This window comes from Bufo bufo, chromosome 4, assembly GCF_905171765.1.
Source record: "Bufo bufo chromosome 4, aBufBuf1.1, whole genome shotgun sequence".
Lineage (NCBI taxonomy): Eukaryota > Metazoa > Chordata > Amphibia > Anura > Bufonidae > Bufo > Bufo bufo.
In genome coordinates, this window is record NC_053392.1 from 560,408,951 (window position 1) to 560,428,067 (window position 19,117).

The window sequence follows — 19,117 nt, forward strand, 5'->3', positions numbered from 1 at the left end:
ACATCTTATATTGGTACAGCCCCTCTGGTGTAATGAAGGCAGTTTTCTCTTTGGCAGCCTCCATCAAGGGTACCTGCCAGTACCCTTTGGTGAGGTCCAAAACAGAAAAATACTGGCTTGGCCTAACCTCTCAATAAGTTCATCTACCCGAGGCATGGGATATGCATCGAACTTAGATATTTTGTTTAATTTCCGAAAATCGTTACAAAATCGTAATGTCCCGTCTGGCTTGGGAATTAAGACTATAGGACTGGCCCACTCACTTTTAGACTCCTCAATGATGTCAAGCTGCAACATGAGCTGCACTTCCTCCGAGATGGCTTTTCGCCGAGCCTCAGGTACACGGTATGGCTTTAACCGGACTTTTGCCTGAGGCTAATTGACAATGTCATGTTGGATTACGGAACTGCGTACAGGGAGGTCTGAGAACACATCCGTGTTCCGACTAACGAACTCTCTGGTTTCCTGAGCCTGTTTAAAGGAGAGGCTGTCAGCAATTTTTATTGTGGCAACCGCTTCCTTTGCATCAGACAGGGGAGCCGGATCCTCTTGCCCTAGAAAGCCTGGTCGCGGGCTGTCTTCCGTGCAGGTTTCCCTATCCTTCCAAGGTTTTAGTAAATTAACATGGTAAACCTGCTCCGGTTTTCACCTCCCCGGCTGATGTGCTTTGTAATTTACCTCTCAAATTCTTTCCCGTACCTTGTAGGGCCCCTGCCACCTGTCTAGGAACTTACTGTCCACAGTCGGCACCAGAACTAAAACCCGATCACCCGGGTTAAAGATCCGGACCCGGGCCTGCCAATTATAGATCCGACTCTGGGCTCGCTGAGCGGCCTCCATATGCTCCCTGACAAGAGGCAAAACGGTCTCTATCTGCTGCATCTTGGTAACATATTCAAGGACGCCTTAATGCGGAGTGGGTTGTTGTTCCCATGCCTCTTTGGCTACATTCAACAAACCACGATGATGTCTGCCATATAGCAATTTGAAGGGCGAGAACCCAGTAGAGCCCTTGGGCACCTCTCGCACTGCGAACATGAGATAGGGCAAAAGAAGGTCCCAATCCTTTCCATCTTTGGACACCACCCTTTTTAACATGGTTTTTAGAGTTTTGTTAAACCTTTCAACCAGTCCGTCCATTTGTGAATGGTACACGGATGACCGTAACTGTTTAATACGCAGTAACTTACATACAGAGTTCCCTCATGACCTTGGACATAAAAGCGGTCCCCTGGTCAGTCAGGACCTCTTTAGGTAACCGCACTCGGGAGAACATTTCCATTAGCTCTTTAGCTGTAAGTCTCGCAGATGTATGTCGCAGTGGCACTGCCTCCAGGTACCGAGTGGCGTAATCAAGGACAAACAAGATGTATTGATGTCCCCTAGTGGACTTCGGTTCTGGGCCTACTAGGTCAATAGCGATTTGCTAAAATAGTACCTCCATGATTGGGAGAGGCACCAAGGGACTGTAAAAAGGGGCTGGGGGCTAGTTGCCTGGCAGGTCGGGCAAGACTTACAGAACTCGTCCACCTCCTTAAACGCAGTAAAACTGTTGTAGTATCCGGTCCTGTGTTTTCTGCATTCCCAGATGACGCCCGAGAACATTCTGGTGGGCTGACTCTAACACGAGTTTGCAATAAGCCTGGGGCCCCACCAATGGATTCACCTCACAGCTGATTTACCCGATACAACATATCCTGATGAACCACAAAACGGGGGAACACCGACTCTGCCCCTGGTTGTTGTGGTTCACCATCTACTATTAATACATTTCCCAGGCTCAGGATAGGGTTGGGTCCCGATGCTGGGCGGTACCAAAATTATCCCCGAAGACATTGAGGTCTGCCAGCTCAGCACCTGGTGGCAAGTCCTCCATGTCTCCCACCATCACACTTCCTTGGGTTGTCTCCCTCTCTTCCAACGAAGTGGTGGTCACCCCTACCGCTGGCCCTTCGGACTCAGGTTCCCAGGGTTCTGGTCTCACCCCCTGAGCCGGGCCCTTCTGCAAGGGTTACCCCTGTCTCATGGGTATCAGTCACTCTCGTAACCGGCCACAGTGCCGGGAAGCCGAAGAAGTCTCTCCCTATTATAAGTTCATAGTGTAGGTTGGTTGCAACAGCCACCTCGTGGGTCCACCTGCCAGAAACCGTGGACAGAGACACCATAGCAGTAGGGTAGTCATTTAAGTCCCCATGTATACACATGACTCCGACCTTATGACCGGTGTACTCAGCGGAGTGTACCAGGGAAGCCCTTACCAGTGTCACCAGACTCCTTAAGTCCAACAGAGCCTCCGCTGGAGTGTCTCCCACCTCCACCTGGCACAGGTGGTTAAGAGACTCCGGAGCGCCCACGGCACACAGTTTCCTAGCATATAAAGATTGACGGAAGCCATAAAAAAACAAAAGTCCAGTGTTTATTCACACAGAGAAGGCAGAAAAGAAAAACAATGCTTTACAGGGTCCTGGTGTTAGTTCACACAGCAAGAGTTCCCAAAATAACATAAATCACCTGGCAGACCACAGCAGGCTTTAGGGCGACTAACTCCCAGCAGGCGGCTCTCATGCAGCTCTCAGCCTTGCAGTATGGCAGATCTCCTCAGCTCCCCAAAACACAGAGCTCCCACATCTCCACTATCACTTGGAGGATCATAACCCACCCAGCTGACCTGGCCTGAACATGGGGAATAGCCACCCACCCTGCTCTTTGGCTGCTCCCAATAAGAACCGGCCCGGATTGGCTTTACAGCCACACTAAGTAAAACAGTGTCAGAGAGCACTAGCTGCCGCTGACACACAAAATTACCGGTTCTTATCTCACCGAGGCCAGGAACCTCGGTGACACGTACCTTCTGTCAATGACAGACCCTTGCGCCTTCCTACACATACTTAATCTGTTTTGTTATACATACACTTACTGTTCGTGAGACTTACTCTTAACAGGCAGTCTAATATATTGACGTGTTTATCTTGTTCACCTGCTGCGCCATTCATACTTAATCTGTCATATTACTGATTCAGTTACTGTACACTATGGCCAACAGACCATTGCCTGGGCCCTCCAAAGGAATTGGCAGTGACAACAAAGTAGCTGTAGCCGGCTCAAGTAGCAGCGGAAGTAGGGTTGGTGGTAGCAGCAGCCACAACAACAGGCCAGAGCTGCCACTATAATCCAGCGGTCATGTTTTGACCAACAATACAGCTGTGCTAGAATGATTGACTCACTCTTCAAAATCATCTCAGGGTTCCTCTAACATCAAGTTTAGTTGGCATGGCCCAGGAACTGCCTCTGTGCCTTCACCTGTCCTGAACCTGCCTCTTGATTTTGCTGCTCCTTCTGCTAGCCAAGTAAAGTATGGCACCGGCTGTGCTCCACTTTTTAATGAGGATGAGCTTTTTCTGGACAGTCAGCAGTTACAAGGCAGCACAGACTTGGAGGAGAGGTCTGCTACAGACTCCTCTAGGCGTGCAACTACCAATGATGACAGTCGGGTGGGAGCACATGCAGCGAGAGGTCAGGGATGTGTGTAAGAAACAGGTGAGGGTGACATTATTGAGGAACAAACTGATGTAGATGATGATGTTGTTGATCGCACGTGGGAGCCAGGTAAAGAGGGGACATCATCATCATCAGGGGGCAAGGGTGGCAGAGTGCCCGTAAAACAGCAGTGAGGAAGCGTGCCCATAAGACAGCAGTGTGTCAGCATGCCGGTGAGACAGCAGGGTGGCAGCGTGCCCATGAGACAGCAGGGTGGAAGCAGTGGGAGATCTGCAGCCGAACGGGGTACATCTTCTGCTACTCAGTAGAATACCTGTGAGGAACCCACTAGCAGTGAACAGGTTAATAAAAGCAGTGGCAGGCAGGAATAACGCAGTAATGAATGGAAAATGCCATACTGGGCAGTGTGGGAATTTTTCAGCAAGTCAAGTCGCTGGGGGACGTTAAAGTGGCAGTATGCAGGATATGGGGATGAGGCGCGGCCAGGGTGCACGTACTGGCAAGATGACCTTGCATCAACACATGGAGCATCACCATAAAGTGGCATGGTAAAACCGTGCCACTCATTTAGTCTTACAGTCTGATGCAGCAACCGCTGCATCTCCCACCGGCCCGCACCCCCTCTCCAGCAGTCAGGGCTCACCAACATCAGCAGAAGGAAGCCATCGTTCCTTCCCATCAACTTCAACATTGTCTATAGCTCCTGGTGCTCCTCTTTCTCCTACTCCTCATCACTTGTTTCGACAGCAATTGATAACTGAGGAGATTGCTTAAGGACAAGAGTATGTGTGCACTCATCCAATGGCACAGAAGCTGAACATGCACCGGGCCAAGTTGCTGCTACTACAGTCCCTCCCTTTCAATGTAGTTGACTCTGCATATTTCAGAGAACTCATGGCCTGTGCCCAGCCAAAGTGGAGAGTCCCAAGCCGACATTACTTTTCCAAAAAAAGCTGTACCAGCCCTGCACATGTACATTGAGAAGAAGGTGGGCCAGTCCTTTGGCTTCTTAGTGCCCTGTAAAGTTCACGCCAGTGCTGACGTATGGAGTTGCAACTATGGTCAAGGACAATATATGTTGTTCGCAACCCACTGAGTAAATGTGGTTTTGAACCAGACACACCAGCAACTTGGCCAGGTAATGGCAATCCGCATTGTAATGCTGGGATTTCTGCGCCAATGTCCTCCTCTGCCTTCTCATCCTCCACCTTGTACTCATCCTCCAATGTAGGCACAGTTTTGGGAGGTCCTCCAGCATACCACCTATCCAGAGCATGGCGGTGTCATGTGGTTCTGCACCTGACCAGTCTGAGGGAACGGAGCCACAAAAAGAAAGTACTGCTAAGTGTCATCAATAAAGAAATAGAACACTGGCTGTCTCCTCGCCAACTGGAGATAGGAAGTATTGTTACTGATAACGGGAAGAAGGCTTCAATCTTATTGTCACCTGGTTCCTCAAGTCTTCCACTGAACTGCCAGAGCTGTTTAAAATGTCCAGGAAATTATGCATGCACTTCAGCCACTCTTGCCATGCAAAACATACCCTCTTTGCAAAGGCAAAATGCTCTTCCCCAACATCTCCTGATATGTGAAGTTTCCACCCGTTGGAACTCCACACTATATATGTTAGATTGCCTGTACGAGCAGAGCAATCTGGTCAACAATTTCTTAATGCTGCAGATGGACAGGTCTACTCCCCGGTGTAACTTCCACATTAGCCAGTTGCAGCTCATGCGTGACACGTGCCATTCACTCAGGCCCTTTGATGAGGCCACTTTATTTGTCAGTCGGCAGAACTGAAGATGAATGATGTCATTCCACTCCTTCATGTCCTAGAGGGGATGCTGACAAATCTGATTGGCAAGGGGACAGAAGACTTGGCACCTACATCTCATGGCCTGAGCCCTGAGGAGGAAGAGAAAGAGGAGGAGGACATAAACTCTATATACAACTATCTGCCCAAGCGATAGGGGAGGAGTATGAGGAGCTATAGGATGACGACAAAGATAATGCTGATGACATCGACAAACTGGGGAAGTATGAAGGGGAGACAGAGACAGGGAGACCCCCTGAGTTCCTTGCACAAATGGCCAGATACATGCTTTCTTGTATGCTTACTGACAGATGCATTGTCAGGATTTGGCAGAGGGATGACTACTGGCTATACGCATTGTAAAACCCTTGCTTCTGGTAAAAAATTAGGGCATTTTTCCAACCTTCTCAGAGGGATGCAAAAATAGACTTCAGAGACTTGTAGATGGTTGGTCGCTGCCCACGAGCACCATTGCCCATCCTCATGCATGTCTGTCCAATGGGATCTTTTATGCTTATGCTCCACTGCCGTAACTGGGGGTTGGGGGAGAGGCAGGAGCAGCACCAGCTTCATATGCAGCAATTTCAGTCTGGAGACTATTGAAGAAACCACCCAGCAGCAGTGGCAGGGCATGCAGCAGAACCTCAACCAGCAGGTGGTGGCATACTTGGACTGCACCTTGTCACCCACGATCCAAGATCCCCTGGACTACTGGACATGCAAACTTAAACTGTGGCGGTAACCAGCCGAGTTTGCCATCGGCATGCTTTACTGCCCGGCCAGTAGTGTGGCATCATAGAGGGTGTTCAGTGCTGCGGGGGGCATAGTTACCCCTAAGAGAACTCGCCTTTTCTTCCAAAACGTTGAGAGAATATCCTTTATGAAGATGAAACAAGGGTGTACCAACCCAGTGCCCAATGCAACAGAATAGATAATTCTGCCACTAATGATCATACTGTAGTGTGCTTGCACCCTGGAATATTGTGCAAAATGGGCTGCTACTTCTGGCCACTTGATGCTGCCTCCATTCTGATGCTGCCACCCATCTGCTACCTCTACTGCCATTCCTAAAAAGTGTATTTTCTGCCTACTAATACTGTATGTACATGTTAATAAAAAAAATAATAATAATTATGCATGCCATTGGGCCTTGCTATTACACTGCTGTTGTTGGATTCTGCTACCATCTTGTGCTGTATAACACTGCTTTGCCCCCCTCCCCGTTATATTGATCAAATACTGATGCAAAGCACTGACCAAACATTGACCATCTGAAAGAGGCTTTATAGATGCTCAAAATTACTTGAATCTTGGGGCATTGTACAGTTTAGTCCATGACAATAAATTAGACCTGGCAGTAACAGTTGCCTGTACTGCTGACGCACAGTGATTTGACAGCTAACAGAAGGGATTAAAAATAATGTGTTTGGACTGTCACAGCATACATTAAAATAACTTGTTTTTTTCTCCACTACTTTGTTGGCACTGCCTCCATTTATTTTGTTTCACTAAGGAGCCATTTGGACACCACTCCTCCAGGGGTGTGCTTTTCTTTTTGTTTAACCGAAGGGATTAGCTATGAATCTTTGTGCTCTGCACAGTGATGTAGACGGCAAGAAATTACAACTGCCTGTAATACTGATGGCAAAGTACCTACAGAATGAATTAAGTATGAATGTGGGTGCACTAGAGCATAATGCACATGGCAATATACTCCCCCTGAACTCTCTCTGCAGTTTAAGTTCCGAGCCTTCACATTGAGATTGGGCCACCAAGTGGGATGTATATGATTAGGCAGAGTGGCCTGGGTATACCTCGTGACAAATAAATTCATATCAAATCAAATTTCTTGTCGAAGTTTAGCGAATTGACCAAATCAAAATTTTCAAATCTTCGCTCATCACTAATAATATACTCTGTTGCATATGGTATTACCAAGATATTCATAACTAGACCCATTGGTTTCATAGAAGAATACGGTGCCTCATGGAAGCATAAGATGATGGCATGTAGTGTGTCTACTATGTCCTCTACTATGTCCCGCGCACTACAACTGCACTGCACACTGAGCACTACTATTGCTGAGGCAACTGTACTGCACTGAGCAAGTATCATGGTCTTAGTATCAACATCCAGCATCTACCAAAGGTCATAGTATCGGCAGCCAGCAAGTATCATGCATTGGTCCTAGTATTGAGCAAGGGTGGGAGAGTATGCCCAGAGGGATACTTAATAATGATTGAACAAACATTACTGGGTGAATTCAGGAAATGAAAGCATGGTACAGTGCATAAGAAGAACTAAAGGACAGAAATATCCTAATGTGTTATTTTTCTTAAATTAACATTTCTATTGAACTGGTCAGTATTATTCCAGACTTCACCGAGCGACCAAATAACCCCTGAACTCAATTACTATAATTGACTGCTATTGCAATAAAAATGTGTTCCTAATGACTTCAGTTCCCATTGATTTTGTCACTAGCAGGTGGAATACTAATTAATGAAGTCCTGTTTCCTTAAGCATCTTGAGCTTGGATGAATTAAATATGATCATGCCTGAACTTCTTTTAAGATCTATTATCACTATCTACAAAAGCGAAGAAGTGAAGTGCATGCTTGATGATGAGGCAAGGCTTACTACTGTTCTATTCAAGACTATTTAGGCAGGAACACAAAGCATTTTAATTGCTGCTTGATTCATTTTACTGCCGTGGAATTATCTTTACTCACATTATAAGAATATTGTGCAATATTTAGGGGAACCAACTTATGCAATCACCGACAGTCACGATAGCATGCCATATTGTAAAATGATCGGAACCATGAGTACAACTGCAGAATTGGTACCAGAAGTAGGGATTTGAAACAAACTACATATTTGGTGCCACATATATAGTAGAATAATCTCATGTAGACTTCTATAAAGAAGCAGGTATCTCACTCCAGAAACTTAGGTGGAAGGAAAGGATTTCTTAGGATTTACCTTTGTTGTGCCAGTCTTAATTTAAAAAAAATATGCTGGTAAACAAGCTGCCAAAATCTCTTCCAGAGTCTCGTGGAAGATCATACGGATCATACGATCATACGGATCTTCCAGAGTCTCGTGGAAGATCCGTATGCCTGAAAGGAGCTGTTTTCTGGTGTAATGTGCACCAGTTTTCTAATGTATGTGTTAAAGAATGTCTCAGGCAGCCCACGGTTGCCCACTAGTGCTGAACATGGCAGAAAATATTGCTTGGTCACTTAGGGTGATAATCGCTAGAAGTGTCCTGGCCATCAAGAATACTGCTTCATAAGCCATATAAAACTTGACCAAAAGCGCTGACTGTACTAAATTAGATTAACATTAGCCAAACACAACATTTTTCCAGGAGCAAATGTATATGGTGGCCTACCTGCTTTTTCCCAGGGGCAGATCTCGGGGAAGAGTAGGATCAGGCAGTTTGATTTGCCAGTTTTCAATCTTTTTGTTTTCAGGGAAGATAAGCCTTTGCAAGAAATGTTTAGGAGCGGCTTATTCCCTTCTCTCTAATGCGAACATATGCACACTTGATCGGGCCAAGCAAGCATGGATAGGAGTGTGATGGAATAAATAGCTGTGAGCTGAACAAGTGTTCAACCGACAACTATCTGGAGTGTAGATGGTGAACCTTAAAGATAAAGTGTGCGTTATGTGCGCTTATTGCAATATATATAACCTGAGATGCTGTTTTGCTTTCTGTACTGGTCAATAGAGATATAGTATATTGAAGGAATGGGAAAGTCCTTTGTTTTAATTAAGTTTTCTATAGCCTTCCTTATTGATGAGCAAATTTATTAAAATTTGTTTCAGGTGAGAATCATGTGATTCGATTCTGGTATGAATCAATACTACCCAAATCAAAAGTGCCATTTGAAAAATATCTTTCTTCTTCTGAATTGAATCTCAAAAAAAATTAATTCTAACAAATACAATAAAAAAAAAAAATTGGTCGAATTTTGATTCTTAAGAATCAGTTTGCTTATCTCTAGTCTTTATACATAGCGAGCCATAAAGAAGATACACCATGCTCTTGATAACAAAGTCCATGGGCAAGATCCACCTACTGCCAAAGTAAAGTAAAAGGGGCAAAATCCAACTTACAATCCCACCATGCACAATACACTATATAACATTCTATCACTTGTGAATTACTTTGCACCATACTAGCTGTAAATTTTTTTTTTTATATATATATCTTTCTATCTTGCTAAGAAATATACCAGAAGAACATTTGGAAGTCTACATAGATACAGTATGGCCATGTAGACCTCCGTGGCTGCTGTATTATGACTTTGTAGAAGCTCAGAGGTCATTCGGAGCTGAGATCTCGTTGTGCACATGACTCCTTAATACCAACCTTGCATATTTTTACCAGCTTGTTAGCTTGGAATAAAACAATCCATGTAGTTTGTTCCAGGCTTTCCATTGCCTCCTCTAGACTAGCTGGTGGTTATCACCAGGGGATCATTATAATATAGACTGTCTACAGTGCTTTTCCCTCTAACTGGCCAGCATACATTCTAATTTAAGTTCCAGTTGTTCTGCCAGAACACAATGTTCAATCCTTTGCATCTAAGATGCATTTAATTTTTGCATTTGCACATTTTCCCAGTGCAGGTACGGACTGCTTATAACAACAGATTAAGAATGTATGCGCCTCCAGCAGGACACTCGCTCACAAGGTGATACTTTATGCTCGGAATGAATAGACCTTTGTTAGTCCTGTCTAGATGAGGGACAGGACATTTTTTCCCACTGAATAGAGCCTTTTGTAGTTCCGTTTCTGGTAACTAGTGCCATGTTATTTAAAGAGCGGTCCTGGGAGAACATGAAACTGTGTCACAGAAAATCAAGACTATTCTTACAGCCGGCAGGTGTCCCATTTTGGGCGTTTAACATTGCTTAGATGGTTTTACTAAGTATTTTGTCCTTTGCATTGAAATGTATTTTTTGCTTGCATTTAACATCTCAGCCTGTTTATAGCCCATGTAGAATAACGCTGATATGTACCGTATGTTATGCACATACATCTAGGATTCTACTGTAGCTGTACCTCATGCCTTATGCTATGTTCACACTGCCATCAAGGGCTTTTCTGGTGGTGATTTGACAGGAAGCATACTGCAACATTTGCTATTCTTCCCATGGTAGTGATGTACACGATGATGGAACCCAAGCAGACCTCCGTATAAATCAATGGGGTCCATTGGGCGCCATTGAGGTCTGCCTTCTGACATGGTTTACATTAATAGTATGGTCAGTCTAGGACCATTCCAATATAGAGACCTGGTTTAAAGCAAATAAACAAATGTTGCACTTCATCAGGGATCAGAAACAGTTCAGCCAGGAATGACCTTTTCCTTCTGATTCATGAGCAAAGTTGACTAGTCACACCAGCCAATTCGAGAATTAAGCACCACATCTCCGCTATAAAATTTAACTCACCATCTCTTTAGAAATAGTTCAAGCAGACATACTGCAACTAACTCTAAAAGAAAAACAGAAGGCAATATGATTGAAGCATGTAATCAAGTCCTTTCTAAACCATCACCCAACTTGAGTTTTGCCTGTAGTCCAGCAAAACTCCGGGACATAAACTCTAATGCCACAGGCACCATTATTTAAGGATCATTTATAATCACCATTCACACAGCAATGTTCCAGGGTTTTTGGCCCTCGTCAGTACAGGGCACAGAACGTAAAGCAGATGTGAACAATAGTCAGATCAACATACACAGATGCATGAACTTAGGTGTCTCCTCTGTGTATAGATCCAATGAAAGCAAAACGTTTCAGCACTGCTTGCAATTCATAAAATTCTCAAATTTATTGGGAATCCAGATTTAAAGGGCATCTGTCAGCAGAATTGTATATATGAAACTGGCTGACCTCTTGCATGTGCGCTTGGCAGCTGAAGGCGTCTGTATTAGCCCCAAGTTCAGATGTTCTCGTATTCCTGAAAAGAGTGAAGAATTAATATATGCAAATGAGCCTCTAGGAGCAACAGGGGCGTTGCCTTTACTCCAAGAGCCTCAGCTCTCTCTGCAACTGCACTTTGATTGACAGGGCCAGGAAGTGTAACTATAAACACGCCTGGCCCTGACGTCTCCTAAAGTCAATCAAGAGCTGAGCCTCTGTGAGTAAAGGCAACGCCCCCGTTGCTCCTAGAAGCTCATTTGCTTATATTAAAACTTATTTTTCTCAGCAATGGGGGCACATATGAATATGGGACCAACACAGATGCCTTCAGCTGCCAAGTTCATATGCAATAGGTCAGCCAGTTTCATAGGTACAAATCTAATGACAGAGGCCCTTTAAAAAGAAATTATCTAGATGCATAAAAATGGGGTTACCATGCAGTGTCATAAAGCAGATGGAAAGAAAAACCCACTGGTTGCCACATTTCAGAATATTAACCAATATTGCAAACACCATTCTATGGTCTGAAACACGTCAACAAGTATGCATTTTTTACATTACAGCACTGAATAGTTACTCCATTTTTGTACCATTTGGATAATCTGTTTTTATATCTGGATATCCAATAAAGTTGTGGGTTTTTATGAACTGCAAGGGCTTCTGGAGCCATCTTTCTTTTATTGGATCTACTTAAGGAAGTTCTTCAATCAGAATTGGTTCCCTTTGGTTTGTAAGGGAGACAGGCCACCGGAGTAGTCTGGTAGTGGCTTACTCTCATTTTCCTATTTAGAACACATGCCCGCTTAGCCGAACCCAGCATGCATGCATATGGGGAGGTCGGGAGGGTTTGGCCGACAACTCTCTATTGTCTATGACCAGCTTTATTTATTCATACATGGATTAACATCTACAGTTCATACATTACTAACGTAGCTTGATTTTTTTTTTATACGTCACAGAGGCTTACTTCAGTCACTCTTCTGAATCAATACATACTTACTCGCTGTCCTTCAGTAGACATTTATAGTTTCCATATGGTTAACTACTGACAGGATCAATGCTTTGCAGGTCTAAATCAACTACTGGATTCCAATTAGAGCCAAATAGGTTCTTCTATCTTTTTGTGTGACACATTACACTAGAAGCTGCTGCTGTATATCTGCCATTTTAAAAGACTTCAGTATGAACAGATGTCCATCCTGAATTATTTTGTAGTATATGCATACACTAGTGTCTATGGATTTGATGGAATTGGCAGATCCAATCTTCCTTCCCATCATCCCAGATCTCCTGTAGCATATGAATTTGCACCATATAGGCTGCATTTATATCCTTTTTATTTCTATAACTGTTTTGAATAACAGAAAGAAAGCTGGAGATGTGTCTTTTACTGAAGGAATTACGTGGTGTTAAGGCAGGGCATTATAGTTTATTTTTTTGGGTGTTTGATATTGATGACCTATCTTCAGGCTATGTCATTAATATCAGGAAGAAATCCGACATGCAGCACCCCCAATAATCATTTATTTGAAGCTCACCAAGAACAGCACCATCCATTGCATAGCGCCTGTGCTTGGTATTGCAGCCCAGGACCATTCACTTGAATGATATTGAGCTGTGCCTAGGCCATGTGACCCATGAACATGATGTCACAGGTCTAAGAAGAGGCTGTGACAGTGTTCAAACAGCTGCTTGGGAGGGTGCCGTGATTTGGAACCCCAACGATCATATATTGATGACCTATCCTGAGGATCGGTCATCAATATTAAACACCCGGTAAACTCCTTTAAAGGGGCTGGCAAATTTACAATGGGATAAAAGATTTTATACAGTCTCCCACCTGTCATCATCAAGACACCCAGCTGCCCTGGTATTGGCAAAATAAACATACTCACTGGACATCCTCTGCATCCATGGAGTGCAATTTACAATGGCATGCCTGATTTTATGCTGTCTCTCTGCTGTCATCGAGAAGACACCCAGCTGCCCTGAGTAAACATACTGGACTCACAAGACATGCTACGAGTCCATGGGCTGCAAGATGGCAGCAATTACATGACATATTCACAAAAATGCTTCCTTGGGCAGTTCCTGGCAACCAGTTTTTCTTTATAGGTGCTGAACTTCAAGCGGACATGACCAGTCCAATAAATGATTGGTCCAGGTTGAATAAAACTTTTCCTCTATTAGTACAGATTAAAACGCCAACTTTGGGCTCGCCACCACTTTTATCACTTAATACATGGCTGACGCATTTCTGATGCACACCGCGTCCTTAGTCCTGGCGCCACAGTCTGAACATGGACATTACGTTTAGATATTATGGGCAGCAATGAGGGAAGTTTTCAAAAATTCCATTCAGATGTTTCACCGAACTTTGACAAGAAATTTGATTTGTTACAAATTATTTTGTAATGAATCACATTCCATTGTATGGCGATCGCACCGCCCCCATCATTTAACCCCTCAGATGCCACGCTCAAGCAGGATGGTGTCCGTGCATGGATTGACTACTGGTCCTGGAGTACGGAATCGGTGAACTGCGTTTTGCTTTTGTTTATAGACAGTGCTTCAATAGATATACAGGATTCCTGCGCCAGACATGTCCACTTGCTGTTAAGGACTTGTGAAGAGTTACTGATAGACAAGAAAAGCCTGCAGAGGTAGTCACATGTACAAGTCATGCGACTGCTGCCATCTTCCAGCCCAAGGATGCCAAGTATAAGTGTGTTTACTTGGCCGATACTGGGGCAGCTGTGGAACAGTAAAAAATCATATATGCTTGCATGGAGCATACATGACTGGGGCATTTTGGGAAATGCCATTGTAAATTAGCAATGCCATTGTAAATTAGCCAACACCTTTAAGGTAACAGTACACATAAGGTTTGAGTCGGTGGAACCTGCTGATTTTAACAGCATTGGCCAACCTTCTCATGTGTATGCTGGTGTCCCAACTTTCCCCTGATGGTTGAGGTCAAGGTAGAGAAGAATCAAACTGTTGGATTATAGCATGCCTAATCTTTTTGTTCTCAGGTGCCTGGCAGCAGTTTACTCCCCTGTACCTTATGAGAAAACATATAGGTATAAGGAAACATGTGTATAGGGCGGAGGTTGGGAAAAATACTTGTTGGTCTGCCAAGAGTCTTTTAATGTGTATGGCCCGCATTAGTTATATCAAACAAATGGACAACCTGTCCACAATATAAAACCACAAGAACAGTTTGAGACCCTCAAAATTTACATTACAATAGACACTTTATACAACATTTCCACCTTCACGTATCACCGGTCTCTTAGATCTAAAATAACTCGTACCTATACATAGACAACTAAGAGCTTTGTAAAAACAAACATGTCCAATATCCAGTTTGGATGAAATCTAAGTATAGAACTTAATGGCATTAAGTAGACATGCATTATTAATAATGCTGCACAGTAACATCGGGAAGGACCAAAGAAGTCTAATACCTTTGTAATGAGATAAATAAAAAAAATTAAAGGACCAAAACCCCATTTGCATTAAAATTGCAATTGCGGTGGTCTAAGGGAGAAAGAACTAACATGACAAGGCAAAATCAATCACCTCTGCCTGTGTGGTCTAACTTTAAAGGGGTTGTCTGGTTTCATAACCCTCGATATCAAGCTGCAATGAAGAACAGCTAATTTCTTACTTGCCAGATCCCTTGCCGCAGCTCCGGTTCTCCTCCCTTAGGAATGGGCCATCAATATGAGATTGGTGGGGGTTCATATGCTGCATCCTCCTCATTGTTTAGACCAGGCCATCTACTTGCATACCTTCTACATAGTAGTGCCAATGCAGGATATTGCAGAATTACCCTATTCACTTACTGGATGAAGCTGCAATACTCTGCAGTGCCAATGCTAAGTAGGCACTGTGCCAGTAGACAACCCAATGTAAATAACAAGGAGCCACATAAGTGCCATGGAACCTTCAAACAGCTTAGAGTCAGACCCCACTGATCCCAGAAAACTCCTTTAAGGGTAGGTTCACATCTCCCTCATAAACTCAAGTACACTGTAGTTACCAGAATTTACCATATACTGGGCCCCGCCGGATCCTTATTGACTATAATTGGATCCAACTGGGTTCAGCAGCTTTCTAGAATAAATGCCAGCCTTTGGATGGACAAATACCACTGCATGCAGCAGTATTTGTCTGGATGAAAGCTGGTATTTATGTGAAAGCGGCACCAGATCCCCGTTGAATCCCATCATAGTCAGTGGGGATCTGGAGGTGCCCAGCAGTATCCAACTGTGCCAGATATGGATATTCCTCTGCTGGAACAGACTACCGGAGTTTGTGCCACATTGATGAACATAGCCTAACAAAGCTGCCCATCCTTTGCTGTATTTGGAGACAAGACAAGAGCTAGGATTTCTTCACTTTCTTAGTCTGGCCCTGATATATGCTACATATTTGCAAACTATTTCATGAAAACGACAGAATATAAAAATTGCTTGGAAAAGCAATATGTGAATGAACAATATAGACCTATCGGAGCAGTAACACAGGCTATCAATGTTTCTCTGGAATATTTTAATATAGACTAGATTATGATTTAATCCGCTAATGCAAGTTGATGTACCAAGATAAGGCACATAATGTTCAGAGGGAGTAGATATAATATATGAATTGAAATGATGATGATAGAAAAGCAATATTTTCTCCCCAACATATATAGATGCTGGTTATGTCTCCTATTACAGACGGTTATGCACACCACTGGAACCTTCTGAACATGCTGACCCTGAGGTGCTTTATAGCATGAACCTTCAATAGAAATAACATATTGATTTTTAAAGAAGAATCAATAATGTCTTGAACCTGTAGCCCTAAAATCTGAATTTATGGTATGATTGAACTAAAAGTCTGGAAAATATCACACATGAGACTTAACAAGATATTTCCTGGATGAATCCTGCCGACACAGAATATTTGACTGCCGCTTGTAAGTGAGGATATAGCATAAATGGATCTAAGAAGAAGGCAAAGAAAGACATTCTACCATGAGCAAGCCTTAAATTTTGACCTTATCACCTTGCCTTGTCACTAGTGATGATCGAGCATGCTCGGCCGAACACCACCATCTCGATGCTCGGCACATGGCGGTATTTGGCCGAATACTGCATGTACTCGAGTGCAATGCTCGAGTCTCTGCCCATACGTTTCTTGGCTGTTACGCAGCCAATAAACTTGCAGGTACTGTAAGTACTGCCCTCACTGTAATGCTGTAGCCTTGTTGGCTGCTGGCATTACAGTGATTGGCTGGCCGTAATGCGTCATCGGGTGCTATAGCACCCGATGATGCCTGTTCAGCTCATTCTAAGTCAGGGAGAGCTGTGCTTAGGAAGGGACAGACAATGTTGGCAGTGATTTAAAAATATTTTTACCACCAAAACTATTCAGAGATCCAAAAGTCCTTTTAAGGACTATTGTGTGTGTGGCAGCAATATCTATTTTTAGCACAACCTGTGCTAAATTGCTAAAACTTTGCAGACCAAAAGGTCCTTCTAGGGACTATTGTGTGTGGCAGCAATATCTATTTTTAGCGCATCCTGCGTACAATAGCTAGGCCACTGCGGACAGTGACATTAGCTGCACCACATCTCCAGTGTAAAGTGCGCATTCCAAAAAAATCTGTGACATCCAGTGTACTTTTTCCGTAAACGGTGTCCACTGCGGACAGTGACATTAGCTGCGCCACATCTCCTGTGTAAAGTGTGAGCATCCCAAAAATATCTGTGATATACAGTGCAATTTTTCTGTAGACGTTGTCCGCCGCAGACAGTGTCATTAACTGCGCCACATTTCCAGTGTAAAGTGTGCGCATCCAAAAAATATCTGTGACATCCAGTGTACTTTTTCCGTAGACGGTGTCTACTGCAGACAGTGACATTAGCGGCGCCAAATCTCCAGCGTAAAGTGTGCGCATCCAAATAATATCTGTGACATACAGTGTACCTGTCACTGAAATAGTAAATATCCCCTTAAAAATAAACTTTTTATTATTTTCTTTAAAATCCCACATACAGTGAACAAACAATAATGTGTATATAAAAGCTTGGGATTCTTTTCTGAACACAGGTAAGTAGTATTAATGATGCTTTACCACGTCAGTGGTTACTCAAGGTACAGTTGAATTCCACGGTCAAATAGCCATTCCTTCCTCTCCTGGTAGTAGACGGGTATCGATAGCAGCTGTGCCGTCAGGTTGTATTCTTTTCGTATTCTTCGTTCAGGAGGGAAAGAAAGTGGAGACAAACATGAGGATAACTCGGCCTTTAGGCAGTGGGGGAACTATCCCTAGCAGTCTACGCTTTCCCTGCCTACAAGCAGAGCGATCGCTCAGAAAGGTGCGGCCCCACTTCTCGGTGGCTGTACCCTGGTATGCTGTCCCTCCCTAAGAGAAACCCCAGATGTCAGGACACTGCCTTGATGCCACACAGTTTCTATTAGTCCTGCATAGGGTGTCCTAATGGAGGTTGCAGTGGAATTCAAAAGTTATATATCAATCCCAAGTAGCAGAGCTAGTCAATTGATGGTTACTGGTCCCATCAGTTCATGTTCCCTAGTCCCAACAAGGGTAGTCAATTGATGATTACTGGTCCCTTCAGTTCATGGTCCCTAGTCCCGACGCGTTTCCCCCATTAATACAATAAGGGTTCATCAGGGGACTCTTCTAAGTAGCCAGAAGGCGATATTGTTTGTGGATGCCAGCAGATGATAGACTTGCAACAAGATATGTTGCTAAGTCTGAGTTTAAATAGTCCCTCCTTACCTCATGTGTGGTGGCGTCTCAAAACTGCCTGTGCGCCTGCGCCTACGTCATGAGGTATGACGTTGAGTACCAATGAGCGTAACGTAGGCGCTGATGTCATATTCATGCATCCACATTACAAGATCCTGGCAGGATGCTTCAAATGTATTAATGCGCCTGCGCTTACTGGCCTCGCTGTAATACCGCGCTTTGCGAGATTCAGGCAGGAGGCTTTCAATTCATTAGTGTGCCTGCGCTTAATGACCGCGCCAGATACTAAAAGGATATATCCTGATTATTAGAAACCTATGCAGACATTAAATAATGTTCCTTGGCCATAATAAGCTTACATTGATAATACGAGGATGAATCAATGTAGCTTCTATATAATGCTAATTAAGGAATAAGACTAAGACTCTAGGTCTATAAATACCCATAGCTGGCAATCACAATGTGGGTGTATATATGTGCTTATTTGGTTATTTATTCATTTAAATAAGGGCAGAGAAATGGCTCGGTGTCAAAAAGACTAAAGAGTCAAATACCAGATATGCCCCTATTTTTTATATTAAAGTGTAAGACCTATCACAGTCAAATACATAGTGGAAGTCTCCCTTTATACAAATCTCAGCCATTTTTACAAAAAACTTGTAAAAGACAGAATCTCATTCAGTCCTAATTGATGTACTGTTTTTAACCTGAACATCCATTCTGTTTCCTTCTGAAGTATCCTCGTGTCAATATCCCCATCCCTTGTAGAGGGACGTATTATCTCAACAACGCAAAATTTAAGAGAACTAGGATTCCCTGCATGTTTCTCTTAAATATGTCTGGCAATTGAGGTATCTCTTTTGTGTTTTACATCTCCTAGATGTTCCCCTATATATCTCCTAAGTTCTCCTATGGTTTTGCCCACATATTGCATTGGGCATGTACATGTGCAAAGGTAAATCAATCCCACGCTCTTACATAGTCACGTATATCTGTCATGGTCTTACCTTCTTGCTGTTCTCCTTCGTTTGACATGTGCTGGCGGCCATCTTGGTTTCTGGGTTTCTTGTAGCCTCCCACCCTGCGGCTCC

At 43.7% G+C, this 19,117-nt stretch overlaps 1 protein-coding gene across 9 annotated transcripts in view; it reads left to right on the forward strand.

The window, feature by feature from the left end:
• Nucleotides 1-19,117, forward strand: part of NRXN1 (neurexin 1) — a 1,679,151-nt gene that overhangs the window by 949,153 nt on the left and 710,881 nt on the right. The gene's annotated exons all lie outside the window — the stretch shown is intronic.